Below are 27,952 nucleotides of genomic sequence, written 5' to 3' on the forward strand. Positions count from 1 at the left end.
ACCTGCTGCCCTCTTGCCTAGTTAATTCATAGCGATCTGCCTGAACTAAAGGAAATTTCAAAAAAGCCTCTGTTCTTCAGTAATAAATTACCAGTCTATATCATGGCCTAAAGGGCCTTTGATTCATGTAATATTACACTTACACTAAGCTCTGCTGGCAGCAGGAACATTTAGTTTCCCTGAGTGGAATGGGGGATGGGAAAAAAGACAGAGGGAAAGGAGAGGAAAGGAAGGGAAGTGGCTGGTGAGATTAAATAAAAGGAGAAGATCAATTGCCTGAATATTGACAGCTGAGAGAGGTCTTTGTCCTTGACCTCTTACCCTGAACCATGTATTCACTATAGGTAAAAGCCTTGGCTGCTAAAAATTCTTCATTGACAAGTTATGGTGCAGGGCATTTAATAATCTTTTGCAAGAAAAAAAAAAGTTAAAAAAAAAAAAAAACAACTTCTTTATTCTAAATTTCTAGTTCACCTCACATTTATCAGCAAAGTGAATGTCATTCTAGTTAGTAACATTGTAAACTGAAAGCAGTAATGCCTTCACCAATTATCGTTTTACACATTTCTTTAAAACACAAACAATAAATCTGGAAGCTTTTGAGGAAAAAAAAATCTGCAATAAAGAATTTATTGGGGTGGAGGAAGAAAGGCAGGCAGCTAAAGTGAATATAAAATACAGAATATTGCAAAAGGGAATAGATCAATTATATTCCCCTGGAAAAGCATGTGGTGCAAATGAAAAGTTACAGCCACACTAAAATATCTGAAACCCAAAACATAAACAGTATCCAAAAAAGATTTATGTGAAAGTAGAAATAGTGGAAGCGCAAAGCATTACAAATAGAGTCTTGTATATCCCAGAGGGAGATACTGACTCCATCAAAATTTGACTTTGAGGGATTGTGAGGTTCTGACTCCCACAATTTGAATGACTAATTTATGTTGGAGGCATAAGCCATTTTGTTAGATAAGTGGTAGGCAATACACAGCTCCTGTTCTCTTTACTCACACCAAATAGTATCTCCACATGTGGTAACTGAATACATGCACTTATGCCTCCAATTTAAACATATGCAGGAAGATTTTCAGGACTGCCTGAAGCCCAACTATCTGTTGTGAAACAAACACTGAGTATGGAACTATGCCAGGTACAGAAATGTGATAGAAACAGAGACATATTAAAATAAAAAAACGTATAAAATAATTAAGTTCCTCAGCTTCATACTTCTTGCACTGAAAATACCCATTATAAAAAATAAATCCAAAGAAGAATTTTATCCATTGAAAAAAACTATAGATACTAAATTTATCACAGAGTTATATGATGTTTCATTGTATGCAGCTTGAAAGACATCTGAATATATAGCTTATGTATGTTTCTCCATCTGTTTTCAAGAACCTTTTTATAAAAGTACGGTTTATAAGTTTTCTTAAATAAAGGTCAAGTTTCTCCCTTTTGGCACCCTAAGAAACAAAAAAGCATGAAGGTCAGAGTTATGTCTCAAAAATTGGCAACATTACAACTTGTTTACCTTCTGCTGTTCATAGGTGCTTATATTATTATAATGCAGGAATAAAACATTACATATCTGGGCTGGTAAATACACCAAATCTACTTTGCACTAAGAAGACCAAGGTGCAAGCATTGGTAGCAGAACATTGTTTCATTTTTCATAACACTCAAACATCTCATTCTCTTGACTCAGGATGACAAGTGCTTTGTGTCTACACAGAATAAAATGCACATAAATATTGTAATATTTTCAGGCTACTCTAAATCATGCCCCCAACTTAAGATCCTGACCTCTCCTCGCCTCTCCGATTTTTTTCTTTTAATGAGACTTGCTGAAGGATTAAATTTCTTTTCAAACCAGAATGAAGAGGCCATAGCCATAAGAAGGTGAGAGAGCTCAGACATGTCCTATCATCGTTTGACATTCACAGGAGCCATTACAAAGTGCAGTGAATTTAACCCAGTGCCCACAGATGCACAGCATCATAACTAGATAAGGATCTAGATATTAAAAGTCTTCCTTTTAGTTCATATAAAAGACAGAAAATTCTCACTTTCCTGTTTTGGGTAGCAGTAGCAGCCTTGAATGTCCTTGGTGTCTCTTTCATGAGCAAGTGAATTTTCACACACACTTCTCAACTGGTATGACACTGGATTCCTTTCCCTTGAATTGGACCAATATGTTCATTGATTTTAATGGAATCATTTCTGAAGTAAACTGGGAATGCAAGCATCAGTACTGGTCTCATAGATAGCATATCTATGTATAGATATGACTATGAACACAAATACATAAATTACCACATTACAGTTGTACCCATTCATCCCCGTACAACTACGATGTCTGGAGAACAAACACCTAGACAGAGATGACATGCCAGGTGGGGGTCACGTTTTGATGTAGATATCAGCTTCCACAAAACATGTGGCAAAACCCAATAACATGAGCTCTTCTCTTTGCTCTTTACACTGACTTCTCCTATTATATCACATCTGTTCAGCATCTTGCTTTATAATCATTCTTGCAGCATGGATAGAGCATACTAATGTTTGTGGTCTTCTCTTTTGCTTAGTGATGCTCACTACCTAGGTGAAGCTAACCTGCACAGAAGATGATGGTTTTATTGAGGCATTTCAAGCCTTTCTTCCTTTTTTACCAAACTGCCTTCCTTCAGCCTATTGCCTTAAATGCAACTGAATTCCTGGCTTGAAGGCAGTCCACATGTGACAAACATCTCTCAAGAGTAAATGTCCTACTGAGAGACTCAGCAGTTTATAAGGATGATGTGACACAGGGACTGTTATGGAAAGAGGGAACATTAAAAGAAATTAAAATCACTCTTTGCTGTCACTGCTGTTCCTCTATTGTGTTCATCATACAACACAGGCTTTACATAGCACTATTTTCAAAAGCACTAAATCTCTGGCATTTTGCCTTTTACATAAAATATACCGGAATAGCAGTCATAAAGCCACCGACCCCAGCCTAATCTGCTTTCTGTTCACAGACAGTACTTCCTCATTGTTACTTGGTGACTAGATTTTATGAATACACTTTCTCTTCTGAAAGAATAAAATCCCAAAAGACTAGGTAGCATCACATTCTGTTATTCTACACAGAAAACAGATAGCAGAATTTATAGCTTGGCTCCTGTGCAAAATCATATACTGCATGTAGAATACATAGGCTGAAAACTTGAGAGATTCTCAAGAGAGACTCAGTCTGGCTTACTCTAACAGAGAAACTCCCCTCAAATGTGTAATTACCTCATTCAGATCACCTAAAATCCATTAAAATTTTGCCTTGACTACTGGATGAATTCTGATTCTCACCTATAGCTTCTCTTCTCTTCTCTTCTCTTCTCTTCTCTTCTCTTCTCTTCTCTTCTCTTCTCTTCTCTTCTCTTCTCTTCTCTTCTCTTCTCTTCTCTTCTCTTCTCTTCTCTTCTCTTCTCTTCCTCTTGATTTTCTCTTAAGATATTTCAATAGGAACTTAGACTGACATTTAGTCCTTTCCTGCCATACTCAAAAACAGTGGTAGCTGCATTTCATTTATAAAAGTACCATCATTCTGGAACTCTGGAAACCATTAATTAAGTAATCAAATCAGAAACTAGAAACTAAGAATTAGTCACAGTACCTAAACAGTAAGCCAGTTAATAGGAACTTAATAAAAAAGAACAAAAAAATACTAAAACACTCATTAGGAAAACAGATTTTATCAACATCAGCATATATTTACTACACATGAAAACACACAAAGGAGATGCTGAGATGTATTGCAGAAGTGATTTTCCTTTCAGAAGAAAATCAAGTCTGATGTTTTCCCACACGGTCCTCTTTTTACACAAAAAAATACAAGCATCATTTCCCAACATTTTCAAGAAGTAGCAGCTATCCCTCTCTAAATAAATGAAAAAAAACCAGCTTGTCAGAACAAAAAGAAAAAAAAAATCTTCAAATACAGAAATTATTTGAGAGTTCAATCTCAAACTTTTCAGAATGGAAATTCAGTCTTTAGAGGACTAAAATTAATAATGCTCTTTGCCACAATGTGAACCCAATAATCAGGCACATATGCACACACATACAGACACAAATTTAATTTCTCTTTCTGGCAGAAACATCTCTCTTATGATATATGTTTTCTTTATAGCACAAGGACTGATGTGTGTAACAGTTGTGCTCTGTAGCACCGGATGGGTTCCAACTTAATTTTTCAAGGTACTTCACAGACACAAGATTATAACTCCTGATCTGAGAAAACCTGTAGTCAAAACAAAATAGCTAATACCTCCTTCCTCTTTAAACTGCAGCTGGCAGCTCTCCAAAGCATACATTCCCAGTCGGAAAATTTATGCTGCAAATTGCTCCGTAAACCAATCCTGTCATGTAAATTGTTGCAGTGTGCACTTCCTGTACTTGCAGACTCTTTGCTCTTAGAGGTATAAGCAACACTCAGTCATCCTGAAGAAGTTAATAACTAAAAGACACCTCAGCAGACAAGAGAAAAGGGATATGGCATAACTCTCTACTAAGAAAAACATGCATCACCTGGAGAATGAAAAGTCCTCACTGACTCTTCTAGTTCATAGTGCAAGACTTTATTCTAAGTTTTTCCTCTTTTCCTAATATTTCCTCTTAGAATTAGAATAGCCATGCATTGCACTTTATTTCATTTCAAAGACAATGTATACATTAAAAAAACACTCCAAAACTTAAAAAAATTAAGATATTTAAATTGTTTTTTTAAACATTTGCTATTTGAATATTAACACAATTTTCACAGAGCAGAGTTTTCACCTCAAACAAAACTTGTCTATTTAATCGGTCAAAACAATCAACTAATATGAGTGAGGATTTTTGCTGTTAATTTTTCATCCCTTGCATTAATCACAAAGGAATTTGGAATAGAATCTGCCAGCTACATGATCTGATCAAGCAGAATTTTTGGGGAACAAATTGTAGGTGGCTGCCTGTGTCAGCAATCAAAGAGCTCTGAATTTTATCAAATAATGCTTTTCCAGCTACAAATGTGGCTACATTTTTTATGGATTTTGATTAATTATTTGAGCGGCACTAAAGCCACTTTTTTTGGGACTTAAAAAACTATAAAAATAAAGCCTAAATTACTAAATTACTACAGATTTTAGATTACTAAAATTGCTTCCCCAAAAGCCAGTGTTAACATCTGAAAAATGTACCTAGTACTGCTAAGATATTTAGACATCAAGAAAAGTATTGGTACAAATTTTTCCACCTGCAGTATATGAGAGAAGGCTTTGTGAACCTTGGACTGCAGTTCCAGCTTTCATTCATGTATCTTTGGCATTCTAAAAATTTACATCTACCACAGAAAATCCCACACCACCACTCTTCCCAGAGCATACCATGCTGCTGTAAGCTTTTAAAACAAATCTAGTGGTATCACATAAAATAACTGGAATCCAAAGAATGTTTTCACAATGTTATGAGAAAACATTTAGTTTGTGCAATGAACAACAATAGAAGCAGCAATCAAAGAAAATCATTATTGTCAACAATGAAAAATAATGTTTCTTAGCAACTAAGTTTCAATTACTCTTTGTTTGCTAACAATCACCAAGATATTTAAGGCTAGTAGCTTTATTCCAGTAAGTAACATACTATCAAAGACCATGATAAAGAGCTCCTGTTTTAACTGTTTCTATTTTTAATCAAGCATCTTGCAATTAATTTTATTAGTGGTTTAGAACTAATTTACTTTGAATGAGCTGTAACTATGATTTGTTATTGTCATGCTGTAAATGGAATTGTAATGTGTAATAATTATTTGTTTAAATAATAGAATCATTGGCATACAGATGATAATCCAAGCAAGAAAAAAAATTATTACCATTAATAATAAGATTAAACAAAATTGTATCCAAGAACAGATCCCAGGAGAACCCTTCAGCTATTTTAGGTGAAGTAGAAATGATATTACTAATTAAGACAGAACACTGGCTGTCATCAAGGTAGCTACAAACACTGCTTCCTAGTGAAAAAATGAGACTTCATCTTATTGATAAAAATGACCTGACTGCACTACACTGTGCTTGTGGCTGTTACCAAGTCTCTGAAAAGAGTTACCATTAGATACCCTACTTGCTTTTTTACTACTCCCCATGATGATCAAAGATTGAAATTATATGATTTTTGAATGAAGTATACAATTTTCAAATTCTTGCTTCTTTCAAAGAGGTTTTAACCAGACATTCAAGCACGTGATTTTTCTCCTGATAGAGTGGCTGGAGTAAATTCAGGTACCTCAGTACTGAAAGCAGCTGGTCCTTTCATTCCGTCTGCTGTGCTTGTGTGAGTTAATGAAAGGAAGGGGTGCTCACTCTCCCATTTGTTCTTGAGCAACACAGGGTTTTATTTAAAAGTCAATCATTTGAGCAGCACTGTGCACTGCTCAGAGGAACAGCAGAAGTCACAGTAGGAGCCAAGTGCTGATGCTGAACAGAGCGTGCAGGTCAACACATTCACCAGCCCTGGGTGGCGAGCTGGGCTGAGCTCCCTTTCTGGAGGATGCAGAGGCTCTTGGCCGACCAAGCCTCCCCAAACAAAGCCCTGTTGACAGCAGAAGCACATGGCACATTGAGAATGCAGCTAAGAGCAAAGCCCAGCACACGTGGCACCCATTCCCTCTGGAAGCCACAGTGCCCCCACTCCACTCTGCTGATGCACCACGCCATTCTTTCTGCCCCTCGCCACAAAAATTACTTATTTTTTCAGTTCTGCAAATACGTCTGGTTCTCAAAGCTTCTTTTCTCTAACCTGAAGACCTATTAATCTCTTTTGCTTATGTTTTCACACAACATTTGTGCCTGAGGCTTCACTGGAACAGTTAGACATTGTAAGAGCCATGCTAACAAACTGCAGAAATTGGCAACACAGAAATTCAACTGCTGCAGCTCACATTTTTGTACTACAAGAGTGAATTAGACCTTATTCTACCTTGAGAAAACCATAATTTAAGACGGCCTCAGCCAAGAATTATTTGGACTGAAACTCTTCTTGCCCCTAATGCAAAAAAAAAAAAAAATAATGGCTATTTTCTTCTTCAGTAAGAACAAAATAAGTAAAATAATAATACTTTCCATATTGATTATTTTAAAAATTTATTAATAATCCCGTTAAAAATTAGATTAAAATGACAGTAAATGAATTTATGTACCTGCATGCCTGACCAACACCCAACACAAAATGCCTTTATGCTTCTTTGGAATCTGACATAGGGAAGCCCATTACTCAGTCAGTGGTGGTATGCATCTCTTTTAATTCCTCTGTTCACATGCCTCAGTCAATCTGGAGTTAACATTTCTAATATCCATTTAATCATTTTTTGAGAGCAAATTAAAAAGGTCTTTTAATAGCACTGATTCAAGAGCTTTTTTGGCCCCCAGGTGTGCAGAGAGATTGAAATGCCTTCAGTATAGGCTGCCTATATAGTAATATTTTTAGACTAACGCTGATTCAGAAAATCTATGCTGAGTAGTGTTAGTGCCGTGGACTTGGTCTTGTAAGCTGTTTGCCATAGCAAGACAAAATTTTGTGTGACGTTTTTACAAAAATTTCTCCTATGTGACACCTGAGGAAAGAGAAAGTAAGGGCTTTGACCATGTCAGGAACCAAATGAAGGAATGACTGAAGTCCATGTGTTTCCAATCCACTCTAGGTGCTGCCCCCTAATATGATCAAACTCGTTATGAAAATTCAGGCACTTGCTGTTTCTCACGTAGTGAATCCACTACATAATTTCTTCAAGATTTGTAAGGAAAGAGTATTTCCCCCCCTTCTCAGAAATTGCACTGATTTAAGGCCTAGTTAACAGTGTAGTCAGGTCTGAATTAGTACAATCTCATAACTCAGATCTGCAGCTTGTGGTTCAGAATAATAACACTCTTTAAGGAGGCACAAGGACTGCTTTTCATTTTAATGGGGTTTTGGATCAGATGCTGAAGAGCTAAGAATCCCTGCTATCCCAATCACACTGACCATTCCCTGCCCTTCCTGCTGACTATTGTTGTAGTATTTTCGCTTTAACCTGCCTTCAATGTCTTTCAGCTGTTCTCTCAGCACTACAGGGACTTGAACTTTTGACAATGAATGAGATGTGCCAAGTTAGTAGTAATTACTTTATTGACGTCACTTCAGCTTTCAACCCACTTTTACCCAAGCTGCTACTATTTGAAACAGTAGGTCATTTGTAGCACATTATGCAAATCTTAGAACTAATCTTTTGCATAATACATAAGAGCTCAGTTTGTGCATTAACTAATTTATCTGACTATACAGAAGCTATGAATCCTGATTTTATTAAGCTCTTCATTAAGTCAAAATGTATCTGAAGTGTGCACACACAAATATATATATATATACAGTCACAAATGAAATTGCTTCAAAGGTAGGAACAGTCACTTGATACATGGTCTTATCCACTAATAAATGAGGATTCCTTTCAGATGAGATATGCATAATCTGAAAGAAAATGGATTCTCCCTTTGCAATAAATGGATGAATTAATGCACACGTGCAAATCTTTTCAGTAGATTCTGAAATTGTATTTGTATATGATGCAAATAGTCTGTATAGATTACCAGCTATCATACAACTCTTCCCTCTATTAAATCACTGCAAATTGGATCAAATCTCATCCATCTCATCTGTAGGGTTTTTCTAACATGGGAGAAGTAGCAGAAACTGAGGGATTTCTTTTTATTTTAGAGTTAGTTACTTAAATTTTCAGAAAAAACACAGTGTAACATTGAAATATTTATCATAAATGATATTATTAAAATAAATTATGATTTCTAGGTGCTGTATTGTCAATAAATGCAGGTGTCACTCTACACTCAGTGATGCCATTGCTGCATACCTACACTATTGATCCTGATGTGGAGAGTGTTGCACCTTTTGGAACCAGTGATAAACAGAACTTAAGGAAGCACAGGACTGTGCTGAACTGTGCTGTACTGAGCTGCACATAATGTGAGGCACTTAAGATTTGTGGGGTATCTATATTCCTCTTCCCATTAAAGCAGCTATCTTATTACAGCAGTTGTTGTTGGACCTTCCTTATTAAGATCTGGAAAGAGTCCTGCTCTGAATCTCTTTGACCCCACAGCTCCCACCATCCTGTGCTGAACAGCTACTGTTGGAGAAGATCTCAGATCTTTCATTATGTTACATTCTACAATCAGGACAGTGTGCCAAGGCTACGTGCAAAAAAATTCCTGCAGATTATTTTCATCTACTGTTTCAAAATCATAATTATGATCAAAACATAGTAAGAATAATTTTTCAAAAAGTAAGGAACACACACACCCCCCAATTTCAGCAGCAGCTTTTTCGTTCTGTTTAGTCTCATCCTCCTTCATGATAAATAAATTCACATTTTTCCTATTTGTTTCCTTCTGGGCAAGCACTGAGAGATGAATAATTGCCATCTCCCGTAAGATGTATATTGACATTGCAGTCACTTTTCCAAGAACCTAAAAGGTCAACATGCTTAAAGAGAGGTAATAAGTGATGCTCCCTCCTTGCATTCAACAGCAGTATCTAACAGCCTGCAACAGATGGAGAAAAAGCAGGGGGATGTCAACCATCCTCCTAACTCTTGCAAGTTCTTAGATACAGTTCATTAAAACTAATGAACAATCACCATGTGTTACGGATAAAAACAGATCACTTTTCCATTATCTAGGTAAAAACAAAATATTGTATTACTATTACAATACTCTGTCTACAAACCACCCTGGGATTTGGCCACATACTCCACTTCACAGCAGAATATTTAGTAAATTATTAAAATTTGTGAGTTGATAGCACTCTCAAACAATTTATTGTAACTGTAAAATATTTTAAGTTTTGAAAACACAATAAAGTTGATTTAATAATCCCCTAATCATATACACAACTTCCTCTAGACTTTTCTTCAATTACACTTCATAAATTATAATTTACTCTATACTATGGAAACATTAAAAAATAAACACTTCATGAGAATTTCACCAGATTCATTTATTTTGTTGAGTTAACCAGAAAGCATAACAAATTCACACATGACCTCTGAACTCTGAGCACAGGGCTTCAAATTCATTCTACCATCAAAAATATCCATCTGCCAAAGATAACAACTAAATGTTGTATTTAACCTGAGCCAAGATATTTGCCCTAATGATTACAGTATGGAAAAAGCAAACAAACAGAAAACTAGCAGAATTCTTTCTCTTCTTTAAAAAAAACACTGAAGTTCAGATTTAAAGAAAAACAAAAATACAAGCACTGTCTCCTCTCTATGATGCTTGTTTAGTAAGGATGTGTCACTGAAAGCAGAAGCAGACAGATTCAGTAAAATCTAAATGCAAAACATTTATACTATATGAGTGAGAGATGTCATTCCAGTGTCAACAACATCACTTTAGTCAAGTACCTTATTAAAAATAGCACCCTGATTTGTTGTGGTTTCTTTTGTGGAATTGTTTCAGGGTTTTTTGTACTCTGTTGTTTTACACTGCACTTCAATGTACCACAGTTTATAAAATGCTCCAGAAGAAGCCATGGTGAGTTTTGCAAGACTCAGAAAATGCAGAATGTACCACCTCATTTTGGCAGAGCCAGACTAGCAAAGAATTTATTATAAAATGGTGACTCCCAAAGGATCCTGTTAAGCCAAATGATTCCCAACTGTGATATCAGTTGCCTGATAGTGAATAGTGTTCATGATAAGTCTTGATGATTCTATAAAATTTCACAGTATTTAAGCCACCAGACTTCACTTATACTCCCCCTGGATCTCTCTTCTTCTTTAGTAATATTCCCCCTCTTATGTGTGATGACATATAATTGCATATGGTATAATACACCAACTTGTGCCTCTTTTGGTTTAATTTTTCTTGTTGTAGTTACCAACCATTCCTCGAGGACAGGAAAACTCTAGTTTAAACCCAGTGTTGCTGCACCTTATGATGATTATAATTAACCTTATTGACTTTAATGACAGAGAATCACTAAAACATCCCACTCTAGCAGAAATGATATGATAATCTTGTTGTACCTATGCCTATTCCCAACAAGATTAGGCAGTAAGATAGTTTTGCCAGGTGGCAGAAAGAAATGTCTAAAGCTATAAAAAAGTGTTCTGAGTTGCACTGTTTCAAGTGTGTAGCAAACTAAAATGCTTTGTCATCATGTCCTCTGTTGGAGGCAGGCTAAGGGAGCTGGGGTTTTAAGTCCCAATGAGAGCTTCCAGAAAGGTCTACAAAAAAGCTGGAGATTGACTTCTTCCAAGGGCATGAGGGAAAATGTCTACAAACTGAAATGGGATAGATTTAAATTAAATATGAAGAAGAAAGTCTTTCCTACGGAGTTAGTGAGGCACTGCTACAGGCTGCCCAGAGAAGATGTGGATGCCCCATTCCTGGAAGTGTTCAAGGACAGTTGGATGGGGCCTGGTCTAGTGGAAGGTGTCCCAGCCCAAAATGATGAGTTGCAGCCATGGTTTTAAAATTCCCTTTCAACCCAAATGCTATGATTCAATGATTTTACAACCATACCTGGGAAGGCCACCTCACGATGGGCCATGAACTTAGACAACCAGAATAACCAGCCTGTCTCCTTTAACAGCAGCATGAGGATGAGACACAGTCCAAGGGCTCCATCAGGAATTCTCCAGCATATACGTAGTCTTCTTACAAGAAAAACACACCAGATTTTTCCTTATAATTTCATTTATTCTCTTTTTTACTGTTTCATGTCCAGTGGGGCACAATCAACAATCTGGCAAACGTCATAGATATGTTCACAGTTGCTGCTATATTTTTCATTAAAGTCCTTTAAGGTACTTGGCTTTCTCTAGAAACTCCTTTGATAAAGGCATGTGGGAGAAGGCACATCTTTCTAACCACACAAAGTCATACACATTTCTGTATCACACAGATACTTGCAGTTTATTATTAATTTCAGCAGCCACAGAAAATATCTTAGCCAACATTTTTTTCTCATTTTTCTTAAATAAAGAAAATATTAACTCACCCTTTCACAAAGGAAAACTCAAAAAATATAAGAAAAATGTGCACACGTAGACAGATTCTGAAGCCTTTAATATGTCAACTCAAAATTATATAGGTTTTTGAGAAAGTAAAAGCATTTTTACCACTGTAAATAAGCAGGCTATTAATAATGCACAGTAATCCCACTGCAAGGTTCATTGACTGCTACCCATAGCTTTAATATTCTTACAAAAATTCATTGACTGTGTTTTTTCCCCATCCTATCTACACTTCTTTACTGTGAAATGTAATATTCCACAGGATCTTTCTTTTGAGTGATACACTCTTTCTCAGTGTACATCCCCAACAGCAATCTGCACCAGCTTTTGCTGGGTCTACATGAGCAACCAAACAGCCCTGGGGAGCTGTAGCTGATGGCAAGGGCCTGAAACACACACAACACACATTTCAGGGGGGTTTGTGTACTCTTTCTTACTTTTTCTTCTGGGGACTATTTCTCCTAGGCTGTGGCTGGGATGCATGAAGTGGCTTTTCCAAGTGTATTTCATTTTAGTTTCATCTAAAAGAAAACCAGACTAAGTAAGCTGATGTCTGTGTGCCGTGGACCAAAGTGAAGTAAGTAGAGACAACCTGGAGATTTGCTTCAAAAGCACACTCCTGATGAAAACTAAAAGCTCATGTAGGCACATTCAATGTTTCCTCAGTGGAATACCCAACTTGTCTTCTCTGATTTGCAAGGTCATTTCAGGGAATACTGCTGAATTGATATGAGTCATGTATTTATAACATCTGCCTCTGTATATATATCCCCTTTTAGGAAATGGTGTTTGTCTTTTGGGAGCCTATAAATGATATGAAATCTGCCACAGTTTTTTTTTCTTCCATGAAATATCACTCCAGGTTCTTATAGTGTTTCAAAGTTTTCATAAGTAATGGATCTATTCAGTTCCTTCTGAAGCTTCTGCCTTAGGGCAAACTCAAGTTATTATGGGAAGCAATGGAGATGGCTAGACTCTTTCAGGTCTTTTCCACACTGTGCTGAGATTTCCTTGGAACACAGCATACATATTGAAATCTTAGAATAAGTAGTATTTGATCACTACACTTAAGGATTTTATTGTAATACATAGTAACAAAGAATACTTATTTGCAGTAGTTTTTCTGTAACTTTTCAGTATATTGCTTGTAATCTTAATGGTATTGTGAAAGAACACTCTTGAAGCTATATTAATAAGGATAGATAAGGCTATATTCCAATTTGCCTTTGTTTTGTGTTCAAATATAAAAATATACTTCTCCAAAACAATTAATTTATTCAAGGAATAAAAAACTATGTTTCAGAGCTACACTATACACAGTGCAGGCTTGATTTTATAATAACCCCTTTACAATTCTTCCATGGCTAGGAGGAAGATGGCTTTGAGTCTATGAATATGAAAATCCCTCATTATCACCTCTGTTAAGAGAATTTGAAATAATTTGAGACAATAAAAATATCCAGGCTAATCCTCGTTTGGGGTGGCAGCACACTAAGGCTGGAGCATGCACAGGAGCATGGAGGGGCCTCTGGAGGAGATCAGCCTTGGTATCCCATCTGAGCACATCACTCCTCACAAAATGCAAGGCACCCAGACTCCTCTGCCAAGACCAGGTTTGCAGGAAGGGGTTTGGGTTAATTTTAGCGGATGTACAAAGATAAAAAGTCAAAGGAAGTTAGAGTCATAGAACCTTCACTCTCACCTGGCTAGAAGTAGAATACAAGTGTTGCTCGTCTTCAAAACCTGACAGATTATATCTGCCTTGGAACACTGGATTTCCTCACTGCCTTCAAACAGCAGCAGCACCTCACGCACCTTAGCCTTGTTTTCACTGATTGAAGGCGCTAATGAGACTCATAAAATTGCAATATTGTATCTCATGTACTAATGCTTTAAATATTACAAAACCAAATATGAGAATAAATATAGCTGGGGTTTGAAACTATGATTGCAGTTTCTATCATGTGCCACCCTTTCCCATTTTAGATTTTAGTTATGCATATTGACAGTTTATGCAACACAATAAAGTAATAAGCAAAGCGTTTAGTAATGCTGAAGGAAAATGTAATCTAGTAGAATAATATGTCTTCTTAAGAACAATGTCATCTTAAGAATTGTTTAATGGTTATTTTAAAATATCACAAATACATTTTCAAATAGGACTACGCTGAAATAATTTTTCATGCTAATCAAATACAGTATCACAGTATGGTATTATTGTGAAGGAAATAATCACTGCATTTCTAGTGAAAACAATTAAATACTCCTGCAAGAAAAAGACTGGAGGCGTTTTTCACCTATCTAAGAAATTATTAGCTCCAACAATTCTTTCATAAGAGAGTCATCAAGTTACATATTAAAATCATGCTATAAACCTCTATGGCATAAGAAAGATTTTTTTTTGATACCACAAATCTAATATATTTTTCTATTTACACCAATATTCCTAACCAAAAAGGACTTTTCACCCAAAACCTACCCTAATATAAACTATATTTGTTTAAAAACTTAGTAACCCAATCTCTGTTCCTAGAAAAATGTTTCACTCCTGTCGACCAGCAAGACTTTTAAATCTTGAGTACATCAGTATACAAAAATATTTCTTTTTAATGGAAATGAGAAAACCATAACAATTTAAAGGTCCCGTTTGAAACATTGTGACATGAATAACAGCTATTAACACTTTGCCATGAGGACAAAACACTTAAGCACCAAGATAACAAGTTTATTAAAAAAAAAAAAAAAAAAAAAAAAAAAAACAAGAGGAAAAAGACTAACAAAGAAAGAAATATCTCTAGCCTTTTCTTGACAAAAGGGAAGGCACTTACGCCCCTAGGTAGCTCAGACGGCCACATTAAGACATAAGGCTAGCCACCTGTGCAATATGCCTGTCACAGGACAAATGAATGAATACACAAATAGTTGCTCCCAGTCAAAAATCTGTATGATACAAATCTGAATGAAGTTTCTTCACATAAAATACTGTCAAGAAATTCTAAACAGCAAATGATGAAAAAAACTCATTTGCAAATAATTTGTGAATAAAATCAGTTTATAAACACATTAAAAAACTGTTGTATTTGCTTGGTTGGGAGTGTAATCTAAACTTTTATCACATTACTATTAGCATTCAAACTATGGCAGCTTTATATACAGTGATTTTGTTTACAAAGTATTTCAACTTCCATGTTCACTATAACAACATAAGAAATGCATGTTCCCTTCACATTGGTGGCAATTTCTCTTCGTTTACTCTTCATTTCCCCATCTACCAGTGAACTTAGAGATAACTGAGGTAAGCTGTTCCAACCTTATGCATATATTTGGCTAGCTTGAACTTTGAGCCCACTCCAAAAGCATTTTTCTCTCCAGTAACTAGAAAGATTTCTGTCTAAGCTTCCTAACTGCATAGAAAATCTTCAAGAAAATATAAAGCTTCAGAACTGTCTTCAGAAAGCTGCTGGTGTGCTTAGCCAAGGCTTTTTGCAGAATCTAAAATTGCTACAGGCTCAATGTTTTTCGTTTTAGTTATCATTGTTGTACTTTAGCAGAACTTTAACATAGAGTTTTGTTCCTTCTTTTTTTTTTCTTTTTCCCTAAGAATATTAGAGCTGCTGTCTTTGGAGAAAAACTATATCTATCCTCATCTCACGCTTGTGAACAGGGTTTCTTCTAGCAGATGTGCTTTGAATATATTGCATAAGCATTAGAAAATATTTTGAATATAGATTTCAGTCTGTATTTTGAATAAAGTTTGCTATCCCTCTTGTTCATATTCTACTAGAGACATTTCTTGCTAATATTCTTCAGTGCTAGACAATGATTGCTGAGGAGAACACCTTTCCAAGTTACAGATATAATTCACTAAAAGGACGGTCCTATACAGGTATGTTCTGTAAAAGATATAGCTGGTAAGATGATATTTTTTCCTGCTGTTTCTATCATTATTTTATCCAGGAGAATTTTGATTTAATAAGAAATACTTGCTGAACCATCAGCACAACTTGAAGCCTGAGAAAAACTATTATTGAGTTATGGCTGTTTTTTATTCTGACCACATACAATTGGTGGTTAATAGAGAAGTTTATATGTTCTATAAAAAGAAAAAAGGAGGCCAACAGGAAAAGCAAAAAGTACATTTTATATTTTAAAGAAGTAGACTAGGATTTTTTCTGGATTTTAACCATTTTTAGCCTTTTTTTATACTTTCTCTAAACTAATAAACTCAGTAGCCTTCAACTTGTCTAGAAGTACAGCTTCTCAATGCAGTTAAAAATAGGCTTCTGGGTTAGAAAAACTATTATTGTACAGGAAGACCTGTTTAGATGGTTCTAGATTACAGCAAACTGGTGAAACTGCTGCTTGAACAGGGAAGGGAAGGGAAGGGAAGGGAAGGGAAGGGAAGGGAAGGGAAGGGAAGGGAAGGGAAGGGAAGGGAAGGGAAGGGAAGGGAAGGGAAGGGAAGGGAAGGGAAGGGAAGGGAAGGGAAGGGAAGGGAAGGGAAGGGAAGGGAAGGGAAGGGAAGGGAAGGGAAGGGAAGGGAAGGGAAGGGAAGGGAAGGGAAGGGAAGGGAAGGGAAGGGAAGGGAAGGGAAGGGAAGGGAAGATAGTCACCCCAGGCCCAGGGTGAGTTACCTGTAAGGGAAAAGATGATGCCCTCATGAGGACTGAGCACACACAGTGGTACCACCTCTGTGGTAGTCCAGGGCTTTCAGGAGCCACTGGCTCAGCAATTCCTTTCCTGAGAGGGATCTTGTGTTTGCAACTGGTTATTATGACATCCCTGCAGCTCCATCATTTCCTTCTACACCAGAATTCAGCCCAATACATTAATTTCAATCTTTACATACATGTCTCTGTCAGACTAAAAAGCCTGTATCTCTTAACAGCATATTAAAAATGTCTTTCCTGCTTCAAAAATACTTCAAACGAACCAGGAAAACAGCAAAATAAAACTCATATTAATGAAACATTGCCTAAAAGCACCAGAGTGACCAGTCAGTACCACTGCAGAACACCACAAAGTATGCAAAGCACCATTAGGGATCTGGTGTTTCAAGTGAAATCGAGTAGGAGCCATAAAACTGTCTATACTGAACAATTTCCTGCAGATTTGTTCCCCATTCCAAATTGTGGATCTGAAAATTTTGTGTCCCTTCATCAGCCAAGTAAGGCTGGAAAAGGAAACTCTGAGAAGTTTCACCAGTCTAGAGGGATTTGACAGCAGTATCATACATGACATCCATAAAAGGTGCATCATTAACTCAGTGCATCCTCACCCTTGAAACAGAGCTGTGTCTGCTACTCAGTACTGCTGCTCAGTGCTACCTTGTTACTCTCTTTGGTACTGCCCTCATTAGACTGACTTTCTGAGCAAGCGGTCAGCTCTCACTGCCTGTCATTCCTGCTCTAGTGCTGTTCTTCACAGTTTTATTTCCAAGCCTGCCTGTGCACAGTCTTTGGAAGATCACTCTCACCACTCATGATTAGACTTAAAAGCTGTTTCTAGGACCAGCGACTGTGAATTTTTATTGTCAACATAACACAAAAAGTATTTAAACCTGGAGACAACTTTCAACTTCAGCCCTTGTAATGGGTTAAAAAAATCAGAAATTGGTTTCAAGGCAAAGTAATAATCTGTGGCATGAAGACCAAGGAGGACCAAGCATGTCCTCATATCTCAGATGTGTAATTTATTGCTGTTAAGATGGACCTTCTGTCTTGGACAAGAGGGAAAAATCAATATTAATCCAGTCATACTTGTAATGGAAGGATGTGGTTGCATAAAGTATCACCGAGTAGTGCAGGACTGCAGCCTGAGTTTGAAGACAGATGTTATAGGTTTGCTATGGAAGCAATAGACCATAACAATGTATCTGATATGGAAAAATCAATCACACTGCTACTAGCTGGAAACTGCATCTCTTTGAGCAAAGCATATAAAGTACTTCAACCAGTTGTTAAAGAGAAGTTTCATAATTATTTAATAATTTTAGAAGTCAAACAAATTAAAATATCATTTGTCAGTATTTTCTCTGAGATTTATTTTCAAGAGGGGGGAAGAGGAGATTAATGTTTTCTCAGTGTTCATTGTCTTTATTTAAATGGTGACATACGGAGATAATAAAAAACACTGCCAGCCTAGATGCATTATAGGGTTTTTCAGCTGGAAACTATGTAGAGTTTTTATTTGGAAAACTTAAAAAGGTTTAAAAAAAATCTAACACAACAAGATCTCTCTTTTCTTTGGGCTGAGAAAGGGTTATCTCTGAGAATACGTATTGCCAAGTAACAAAGAGCAGCTATGAAGTCTCATGGGTTCCAGTGTACAATGGATGCTGATATCTACAGTCTCTCTAGTTGCAATAATCTCGTTACCATAGCTGCTACTGTTTAATGTCAATTACCATCTCCTCTAAATATAAAAAATAGATAAACAAACAGCGCTTGTTACATAGCTGTTACACAGCTGCCATTTTAGTCATGGCAAGTCAAGCATCAGTGACAACATTTACCTTGGATGACCTCCTCTGAGGGGGTGAAAATATCTCCAAAAAGAGCAAGAAAAGGACACTGCACTTAAAATCACACTTAATCAGCTATGTGAGATAAACAACAGATCTTAGTCTATTTCTGAGTTATGCTTTTTGGATCATAGTACAAATAATACTAATATCAATAGTGCTGGTAATAATGTGCAATTTAATGGAAATAAACTGTTAGCGACACTGCTCAAAATGATTTTCATAAAGTTCTTCTGTAATAGTACTGAGACTGAATTACAAATTATAAGAGTTAACAATAGCTACTTAAACTATAGCAGTCTTGGAAATGGGTTGAAGATCATAGAATCATAGAATCATTAAGACTGGAAAAGACCTCCAAGACCAAGTCCAACCTTGGACCCAACACCACTATATCAACCAAACCATAACACAGAGTGCCATAACCATAACACAATTGTTTCTTGAACACTGCCAGGGATGGAGATTTTACCATCTCCCTGGGCAGTCCATTCCAATGCTTAAACACCCTTCCTGTGAAGAAATTATTCCTCAATGTCCAAACTGAATCTTCCCTGGCACAGCCTGAGGCTCTGTTGTCTCATCCGGTCGCTAGATGCCTGTGAAAATAGGTTAATTCCCACCGGGCTACAACCTCCTTTGAGGCAGTTGTAGAGAGTGATAAAGTGTCCCCTGAGCCTTCTTTTCTCTGGCATAAACTCCCTCAACTCTCTCAGCTGCTCCTCATCAGACTTGTGCTTAAGACCCTTCCCCAGCTCTGCTGCCTCTCAATCTCTCTCGTAGAGGGGGGCCCAAAACTGAACACAGGACTCAAGATCTGGCCCAGTACAGGGAGACTCTACCCTGCTCCTGCTGGCCACACTATTGCTGATACAGGCCTGGATGCCATTGGCATTCTTGGCCACCTGGGCACAGTTCCACCACTATCAACCAGCACCCCCAGGTCCTTTTCCACCAGGCAGTTTTTCAGCCACTCTGCCTTCAAGCCTGTAGCTCTGCATGAGGTTTTTGAGACCTAAGGGCAGGACTCAGCCCTTTGCCCATTGAACCTCATTCAATTGGCCTCAGCTCATCCATCAAGCCTTCCAGATCTCTCTGCAAAATTTTCTTGCTATCATGCAGATCAACACTTCCTCCCAACTTATTCATCTGTGAACTCACTGATCCCCTTATTCATGTTGTTGATAAAGACAGGGCTATCCCCAATACTGAGCCTTGAAGAATGCTCCTCATGACTGGCCACCAGCTGGGTGTAACTCCATTCACCACCACTCCCTGGACCTGGCCATCCAGCCCATCCTTAACCCAGTGAAGTGTGCACCCCTCCAGGGTGTGGGTTTATAGCTTTCCCAGGAGAATGATGTGGGTGGCAGCATTGAAGGCCTAGCTGATGTCCAGGTAGATTACACCCAACGCTCTTCCTCATCCACCAGGCGTTTCACCTGCTCATTAAAGGACATTAGGCTGGTCAGGACAGTTACTGCAGATGTCTGAGGATGGCCCAGCTTCCCCAGCTCCCATTTTCAATGAAACAAAACACTGCAATACTCAAAATCCACAGCTGCTTTTGAATGTATTTTGATACAAAATGGTGTTCTTGCAGAACATGAAAACTTCTCCTATTAAAATGTTTACATATGTGCATCTGCTAAATAATAAAAGCATGAGCACAAAGTTGCCATTCTTTCTGACTCCTGAAGATAGAGTACATCACCCTAGTAATGATTATACACTGAAAATCAATCTGAAAGATTAATTATTCATGGTTTACTATCTACTGTGTTCTTTCCACTTTGACTTTTTAGTCAAACAGTCAGAGAGGAGAACATTATCAGCTAATACAATGTAAGCAATCAAAAGAAACTGTGACTAGCAAGGAGTCTCATTGTGCAGGTCGCAGATCATCACAGAGATCTTACTATCCACTGACGTCTGCAGTCAGCCAAGGGAACAAAGATTAAATTATTTGTCACTCCCATGATGTTTTAAAAAGGGAGATAGAAGATAAAATACTTCAATGTTTTACATTTCTAGCCCATTGCAAAAAAGGATATAATTTTGGCATCATTACATGAAACATTCAAACATTTTGTATATATGGGTACATGTCTCATTAAATAGATGTACATATTGTCTTCTATGTGCACTGGATTTTTCCCCAGTAAGTTCATTGGCATTTTTCCACTCTCACTTGTCTCAGATATTTTCACTCACAGTATGATGGAGTGTTTGATCTCAGACTAGATTTTTTTTTTGGCATTAATGTGCACTCCTGGTAAAGTGCACTCTGAAAACACTGGAAACAATAAGTGCAAATAAACAACAATCAGTCTTCGCTCTTGTAAAGAGGGCTGAAAAGAAAGTTGGATGTGGTATAGAGGCCAACTTTGTACCCTGAAGAAGGTGTCACTGCCACTGAAGTCAGTGGGAGCTGTGCATGCTTTTCCAAGGACAGAGTCTGTCTGTGAGGTTTAGGCAAATTTCCAGGTGCCTCTAGGGCACCCACACTGTCGGGCTTATTTTTCTTTAAAAGGCCAAGCAAGTTAATAGTTGCTATAAAGTTATTTATTGCAGAAGCACATCAGTCTCAAAGGCAAAAACAAAGCAAAGCAGTGGCAAAAAGCAATGGCAAAACTGCAGTGGCAAAATGCAATGGCAAAATGCACATGGCATAAAGCTATGGCATAGAGCACAAGCTCTCCTTAATGCATGTTATTTTATAGAAACTTTCCAACTAGCTAAGACACAAACTCGGACCACTACTTCTTAATCTATTAGAATCCTAGTTTCTTAGCATGCCAGACTATGTATAGACTACGTACATGGCCTATCTTGTTCTAACTGAAAAATGTAAGCAATATTCTTAACTCTAACTCTATTATGTCTGAAGCTAGGTTCTTGGAGCCTCTAAGGAAACACTAGTATGTTTTTTAACCTTCATTAGAACATATACTATTTCTCAGGCATCTAAGACCTTTTACTCACTAAAAACACTTAAAACTTATTCCGTTTACTTACTTACTTATTCATTCCATCTATTCACTTACTTATTTCATTCAAAAACTTTAATTCAATCCTTGCACTCTAATTTTACTCTGAAAAAATCAGAGAGTCTTGATTTACTGACTCCAACACTGTCTACTCAAATACCTAACATGTCTGAAGGGCTGAGGCTGACATTCTTTCAAGTGGAATGGGAGAACCACACTTTCTTTGAATAAGTCAACTAACCAAGTGAACATCAACACTTAGGCCCACCTCTGAAGAAGAAAATAAGAACATATTTCATATAATGACACCCTTCTTCTATGTCTCTAAGAAGTAGGAAGGTAAACACTGGCACTCCTCTATAAAGTCATTCAAATATTATTGAATTATAGTATTTATTATCTGGAGTTGACTGTTCAACAGAAATATACAAAAATAAGCATGGATTTTCCTGAGATGTTGTAAAGAACGGTCCTCCACCTTTTGGCATTAGTTGAATTTGGAACAGGCACTGATACACATAAAAGTGCCAGCTTTTCATTTATTTATTACATTTCTTTTTTTACTTATTTATATTTGCTTGCTAGGCAGGTTTTTCCTCAAGCTCTTACAAGCTTTATTTATTATTCATTTTCATCCCAGGAAGAGAAACTTGAAATATTTATCCACAGGATATTATTTTTTAAAAGTACTTTCCGCAAGTGCCAGATATGCTAAATGGCTAAATCCTTTCTGAAACAGCCAGCATGATTATCTGCTCTGAAATCTCACTTTAAAAAGGTTAATAATTAAAACATTTTACTCTAAGCCAGGCAAACAGCTAATAGGATGAAATAGTTACTTGGAGAGAAACTGTGAACTGAATTTCTTTCATTTCAGTAGGCTTTAGCTTTAATTTTGTTGGGTTTTATTCTGGGTTTCAGAAAATTAATCATTTCTGGGAAATGCTAACCACAGTGACAGACCTTGCTGTGCTGAATGTTTTACAAGGAAGCTGTTTGGAGCCGTAAGCTGCCACCACGAGCAAACAACTGACGGCCAGCAGTGTTTTTGTTAGACTCTGACAAGGGAATCAATAAAAAGACATGGAAAAGGTTCAATCAGAACAGACACCACTAATACGAATGGCCTTTTGGGACCCACGGAAGCGTGGAACTGCTTTTCCATGTTAATTTCTCCTTGCTACCCTTGGGGTTATCACCTTCTTTGGCCCCTGTTAATTAAAAACTGCCTCTTGTTAAAGTTCTTTGGCAAGCATTTGCCTTGTGTCAACTCATTTTGTTGGCTGCTGAGAGAGGAAATGAAGGGAAGGAGAATTCAGAAACTGCTGCATGAAATGCTGCCAAAATCCTTTCTTGCAACTGCCACTTGACACAAATCTGCAAATTTCTTTCTTTAGCCCTTCAGATACTGAAGCAAACTTACACATAATATTTAAAAAGACAGATTTTAAATACTCATTATGCAACTGTCTCTTTTTATGAGGATATGGACATAGTAGTAGCCCTGATTATGACTGTGCAAAATATTAATTTTTCAGATGGGTGGACAAACAATGAACAAAAAAAGAAAACAAAACCAACAAAAAAAAAAAAAACCCAAACAAACAAAAAAAGCATTTGATACATTTAAATAAAACTATGTACTATTTTTTTCTTTGTTTTCTATCCTGTAAATCTGCTCCTCTGCTCCCACTCCTCCCACACGTCTTCATTTTCATATTTTACCTTCAGGGAAACTTATAAATTCTGGCTAGTTTGTAAGAAAAGTAAGGGCAATTAAATGACATCGTTTCCAAGAATGGGAGGGAACTGTAGTAGCTCTGTTTTACTTAATAGTTGAGTGATTAGGACTTCTGTCCTGGATGGGTTCAATCTCACCTCTGCCTGAAGGCATTTAGATCCCTCTGTTCCAAGAGACAACAAGGGTATTCAAAGGGGAGAAGTCTTTCAAGTCATGGTGTCAGTGTTCTCTCCTTGTGTATAAAAAATTAAGTACTCATTAGACTGAGGACCAGCCACCACTGATGAGATTAATTTCCTCTTTCTAATTCAGTGAGTATTTCTTTATTTTATGCGAAGGTGGAAGGTCTCCAGCCAAAAGGACTGAGGGAGCCCTAACCAGAACACTCTGTAACAACAGAGTTCAGGCACACCTACAAGGGAAGGGAACTGTAAGCTCAGATATAGTTTTGAGGCAGAGATGAGGTGAAAGCTTCACTCTTGAAGCTTCCAAAGCTCCAATAGATAAGGCCATGGCTGACTTGATGAACCTTGCCTCATCTTTCCCTGCTCTGAGTATGAGGCTGAGAAACATGACCGTCAGAGCTCCCTAGGATCCCTGGACCTCCTGTGTCCCTGTATCTCCCTGGTAAAGAAAAGCTGACTAACATTTTTACAGATTTCTCTGCTGGCATCTCAAAACTTCATCTTAAACTCTTTCTCAAGAACTTTTTCTGGCTATTTTTCCACTTTCTGGGTTAAGAATTCAGTGAGTCTAAACCCTCTTTTTCCAATGCATAGCATTTCCACCACTTTTACTCAATTAATTTTTATCTCATAGCTATCCCTTAAAGGCTTAGCACACTGTTTTTGATATCCATAAGACAAATAATATATCGTCATTTGATACTTGATACATGAAAACAACATAAATGTCAGATTTACACCATCTAAGAACTGCATCTATTGTAATAAATTTTGTAGTTAACATCAGCTCTCCATGCCATCCATGTCATCTTGATGACAATGTCAAGAAGATAATGCTGGTAAATAATTATTCCCTTAAAAACTTATTTTTGCAAAGACCAATTCTCTTTAAGTAGGGCTCATTATTTGATTTCAGAGGCAAATGTGAAACAGTTAATACTTAGAAGGAGGAATTGTAATATCAGAGGTCAGTGAGGTGGCCACAGCTAACAGCTGTTAGTCTTGCTTTTTATTTTAATGTAGATGACAAATTTTTAGTCATCATGCATGAATCAGATCAGTCAAAATAAACACCTTCCTGAATCATTGCCAGTTTTAAAAATCTAGTGGGGTTTGGGTTTTTTTCAGTAATTTTTGCCTAAAGACACATCCCTGCCTCTTGCTCAGAGATTTTTGATCAACTGATAGAGTCCTCAATAAAGGTACGATCTAAACACTTCCTACACAGTTTTAACACTGACAATTAAGTGACATTTTCAAAGATAACTGCACACATTCATTTGGTAAAACCTGCATGTAAGAGCTGGCTCAGCAACTGTCCAAGTAAAATAAGTCCTGTGTCAATGTTAGTGCTTTCATTTAAAAACAAGCAGTTCTCGTAACTGAGTTTCTTCAGTTTCCCAGTTCCTCTTCTGTTGCATCCCATGAGTTGTGGTATGGGACGCTGTGATCCAGAAGCCTTGGCAGAAAATGCCCCTTTAAAGACATGGAGGAATGTTCTCCCACAATTCTTTGTAATCGTATGTTAGAGTACCCAGTTATGTCATCCTTTTCACACACTCCAGCTCTAGAATGTTCCTCACCCTCTGATTCCCCTATTGGTCCCTGCTCCTAGTCACTCCTCCTCTGAATCCCAGTTGGTTGTTACCCCTTAGTCCCGCCTCTGCACCACCCCTGTTCCCTCAGTCCATTGGCCCTAAGTTCTGATACCCCGCCTTCCGCGATCCCACATATAATCCTGGACCTTCCTTTGTTCTGGGCTCTTTGTCCCTGGTTCCGTTCTGTGTGAGATCAGTAAACTGCACAGGAAGCCCAAAGAACCCCTCTTGTTTTGTTTGTTGACCCTCACATTACGGTGTGTGAGCGTCTGGTGCTCAGAGCCATCCCTTTCCCATGGAGACAATGCTCTCAGGAAGGCAGTGGCCCCAGCAGCTCCTGCTGCGTCACCACACTTCCGTACACATATTTATGCCCCTTTTTTTTATATTTTTGATATGTTGGGTTGAGGAAAATCGAGAAGAGTGAAGAAAAAGTATAAACTGGTTTATAAATAGGTGTAAACCAAATTGTCTGTGGTTTCCATTTTCCCAGGTATAGCTTCTCTTCACCCTTGGTGGGAAGTAAAGGATTCCACACTTTTTTTTTTTTCTGATTTTCCTCTTTTTTTTTCCCAGTGAAAATGAAGGAGCTTCAGGAAAAAAAGAGTTTTGTTGTGCAGAATGAAGAACAATTCTTCTTTCAGTACCGCTGTATGTTGTACATTCAAAGACTGCTACTTCTTGATTAAAAATATGTTCAACCATGTAACTGTGGTAAAATTTCATCTGACTGAGTGAACTGCTCAAGTGGAACTAGCTGGATTTCGAAAAAAGTCTCATGAGGGCTTTTAAAAAGTGATTATAGCAAGCATGCATTACCTCAATCACACAATATCTGTTCCAGAAGGGAAAGGTCCAGTAGTCAGTTGGCATTTTCAAGATAAAACTGGGAGTCACAATTGCTCTTGCAAATGAAAAAGTATTGTGGGAGTGACAAGCAAAATGAAATAGCTTTGAGTAGAGGATCCTCTTCATCCATCAGTAAAAGACAAATGACGAACTCTAGCAAAGTTGTTGAAGACGTGTCAAAATAGCAGAAGTAAGTGCTACGATTCTGCCATTGTATGTTTATGAAAAGGTTGGGAGGATGATAAGGAAGAGGATATGCATTTCCTGAAACACCTGCCATGCAAGCATCTGCAGATGCAACACAGACAAAACTCTGTGGCTCTTCTGGTTACAAGGCTGGCATTGCAGAAGCATTTCCACATTGTGCAAAACTGGCTCTGACACAAAGAGCAGAGCACAGTACCATCCTCGTAGTCCAAGTATGATCATCTACTTGTCCCATTTTATCTTGAAGCTGAAGAAAAAGGTTCAGACATGTTGAAATGCTCTGGCTCTAAATACCATGAGAGTTGCTTATCTGTAAAACTCCCTAACTCCACGCTTCAGTGCCGAAACAAAACAGTAGCAACAGAAATAAGCCATATATTTTTTGATATCTCAGAGAGTAAGCTTTGGATTTAGATCGAGCAGTAGCTAAAAGCTGATGCAGTGTTTATTTAAACTGAATTGCTGCAAACTCTTGAGAGGTTATATTCGGCTCATATATTTGTACAATTGAGATTACCGAGGTGGGGGGGATGTTTTGCATCTTAAAACAACTGTGTGCTATTAAACTTCGTTACAAAAGCATACACGTTGAAGAAATACGTAGGTCTAAAAATTACTGATTTGAAGCCAGAAAAATGTCTGAAAAAGCAGGTGGTGAGATTTGACCGCGATAATATTCTACATTTTATAATTTCTAGTATCACAGTATCTGCAGCATGAACCACACAGCACTGCAACAAGAACTATTTATCATTTTAAATACGTGTCTGCAGGCTGCTGTACATTTAAAATAAATATTCTTAACCACAGCTTGCAAAAGCAAGTAGCACATATCATCAGCAATCACACATCAAACCAAGTTAAATGTTTGACATTGCATTCACTACAAGGTAAGTAAATCATTCTGATGTCAATAAACATACCAAAAGCTTTCCCTATTCAGAAAGGTAAATTAGGCTATATTATCTCTAAATATACGGCAATAATGTATAGGATGAATCCCGTTTTACTTTTTTCCTTTGGAAGTTTAATATTTTATTACAGTAGAAAGGCACACAGCAGCTAACTCACCCCCTTCTGACAACCAGTTTCTTTGTCTAATTTCCATTCGTTTCTTTGGCAGCTAAAACACCTTGAAATTACCTTCTGCAGCATGGAAGAATGATTTTTTTCTCCCCCTAGCTCTGGCTGTCAGAGTGATTAGAATTTTAATTAGTAAAGCAGTAAGGAGGGAGGAAAATCAGGGAGAAAAGCACATGAAAGATTCACCAGAGCAGGGAAGACAAAGAGGCGTCAGAGGCTGCCTCACAGCTTGCTTGTTACAGCAGCAATTGCAGGGCCAAGCTCAGGTCTATAACACTAACACAGCACCATCCTTTAGACCTCTGACAATGTCAGGCTTCTGGGGCATGAGAAAACATTTTTATCAGTTGTCACTCAGAGCAAGACAAGGTTTTTAAAGCACTCCAACTAGGAGCTGCTCCACCACTGGGCTCATTTTGGCACTTTGATCTGCACTGCAGGACTCTAAGCTCAGAACTCAAGCCATGAAGATAGGATTGTCAGTAACACAGAATTTTACCATCCAGCTATTGCACCAATTAATATTGTAATTTTGAATCAGCATCTGGGCCTTTTATAAAACAAAGGAAGCTTTTAAGTGCCAAAGGGCTGATGAGAGAAATAGCAGAAATCCTTCTGTGAACAATATAGTATATTTTAAGTTGAAAAAAAGTATTTTTTAATGGCAGAAACACCATGACTCATT

General features: G+C 37.5%; 1 long non-coding RNA gene across 1 annotated transcript in view; it reads right to left on the bottom strand.

Moving 5' to 3' along the window:
- Nucleotides 1-27,357, bottom strand: part of LOC148219743 (uncharacterized) — a 100,086-nt gene extending 72,729 nt beyond the window's left edge. The window contains exon 1 of the long non-coding RNA XR_015799669.1: nt 27,256-27,357. This is a non-coding gene — a long non-coding RNA (uncharacterized LOC148219743). The remainder of the gene's footprint in view (nt 1-27,255) is intronic.
- Between the last annotated feature and the right edge of the window lie 595 nt (nt 27,358-27,952).

The sequence above is a fragment of the Sturnus vulgaris genome, chromosome Z (genome assembly GCF_052056855.1).
Source record: "Sturnus vulgaris isolate bStuVul1 chromosome Z, bStuVul1.hap1, whole genome shotgun sequence".
NCBI lineage: Eukaryota > Metazoa > Chordata > Aves > Passeriformes > Sturnidae > Sturnus > Sturnus vulgaris.